Source organism: Mus pahari, chromosome 14 (genome assembly GCF_900095145.1).
Source record: "Mus pahari chromosome 14, PAHARI_EIJ_v1.1, whole genome shotgun sequence".
Lineage (NCBI taxonomy): Eukaryota > Metazoa > Chordata > Mammalia > Rodentia > Muridae > Mus > Mus pahari.
In genome coordinates, this window is record NC_034603.1 from 88,037,379 (window position 1) to 88,039,303 (window position 1,925).

Below are 1,925 nucleotides of genomic sequence, written 5' to 3' on the forward strand. Positions count from 1 at the left end.
TCCTGGAACTCACTCTGTAGACCAGACTGGCCTCGAACTCAGAAATCCGCCTGCCTCTGCCTCCCGAGTGCTGGGACTAAAGGTGTGCACCATCACGCCTGGCTACAGAGGTTCTTGAGATGGAGTCTTACTAAGTCCTCTATTTTAGCCTCCTGAATAGCTACAGTAATAGATATGTGCCGCTATATCTGGCTAAAGTCTTAATCTTTAAAAAATTAGATCCAACATTATAAAACTACTTTGCCAAATAGAAAATAAGTCTTTAAAAGCAACTTACTGGAGGAGTGAAGAATGGGCCTCCAGGGCAGGAACTGCAGTGGCTGCAAGCACATTGGAAGAGACTGTTTCTTTTTTCTTTCTTTTTTTTTTTTTTTTTGGTTTTTCGAGACAGGGTTTCTCTGTATATCCCTGGCTATCCTGGAACTCACTTTGTAGACCAGGCTGGCCTCGAACTCAGAAATCCACCTGCCTCTGCCTCACCATAAAAGGGGTTCTTTTCTGTACCCAAGGCCATTTCGCTTGGGGATCCTAGCTTTATTTATAGAGTGAACCCATGGTTGCTCACAGGGAAGGACATAAGGTTAACAATGCTGGGCACCATTGCCGAGGCACAGGAGCCAAGTGTGAGCAGGGGAGGCACCAGAGCTCCTCTGACTGCCCTCATCACTGTCACCCCAAAGAAGGTGGCAGTATGGCTCTCGGTAAGTAAGTCCTCTTTAGAAAGAAAAACACATTGTCCTGGATCACTTCAACTCACTAGTCTCATGTATATTTACATACGGTGAAAATACTCATGGCCAGCATGCTGAGATAGCCCATGGCCAGCACCCTGAGATAGTCCATGGCTAGCACCCTGAGATAGCCCAGAGTAAAGGAAATGTTGCCTCACCTCTACTCAAAACAATGAGCAGGCTGTCACAGATGTAAAACTCATAAACAGGGGTGCTGTATGGGGGGGGCATGATGCATGTATTGAGTGTGTATATGTGTGCTATGTGCTGTACTGTAGTGTGTATTATGAGTGTGTAGTGCTGTGAAGGTTTGTGAATATATTATAGCATGGTGTGTTTATGGTATAACGTGAGTAAGTTCATATGTGTTATGATGTGTTGTGTTACACGTTTACATCAACTCCAGAGTTCCTAAGCCAGTAACTGCTCTTTATATAAGCAATACCACTTACAGAAAATTTAACTCATGAAATTATTGATAAGAAGAACTAGTCCCAGTCAGGCTGGAGAGATGGCTCCATGGTTAAGCGTACTCACTGCCCTTGTAAAGGACCTAACTCCTTTGCCAGCACTCACATGGTGGCTCACCATCATTTGAAACTCTAGTTTCAGGGGCTCTGATGTCTTCCTGTGGAGTCTATAGGTTCTTTCATGTACATGGTACACCAAAAACTTCCACAAGAACATAAAGAAACATAAAAATAGATGAATAAATTTAAAAATTACAGTCCAAATCACTATACATCTCCAGGACTAAAAAATCAAGAGTGCATTTCAGAGGAGAGCAGCGGTTTCCCATCAGACAGTGGGCACAGCTCTGTGGCAGGTCTTCCTGTACATGCTGAATCACCTAGGACAGGGCCTGGCAGGTGCTCTGTAACGAACCAGGCAGTGTCTGCTAGGGGCTTCGGGACACACAGTGTACTGGATAGCTTTGTGTCTACTTGACACAGCTGGAGTTATCACAGAGAAAGGAGCTTCAGTTGGGGAAATGCCTCCATGAGATACAGCTGTAAGGCATTTCCTCAATTAGTGACCAAGTGGGGAGGGCCCCTTGTGGGTGGTGCCATCTCTGGGCTGGCAGTCTTGGGTTCTATAAGAGAGTGGACTGAGCAAGCCAGTGGAGGCAAGCCAGTAAAGAACATCCCTCCATGGCTTCTGCATCAGCTCCTGCTTTCTGACCTGCTTGAGTTC

The 1,925-nt window shown here is 45.5% G+C and overlaps 1 protein-coding gene across 2 annotated transcripts in view; it reads right to left on the reverse strand.

Moving 5' to 3' along the window:
• The window catches only part of Ccdc57 (coiled-coil domain containing 57), a 90,495-nt gene that overhangs the window by 80,758 nt on the left and 7,812 nt on the right, over positions 1 to 1,925 (reverse strand). The gene's annotated exons all lie outside the window — the stretch shown is intronic.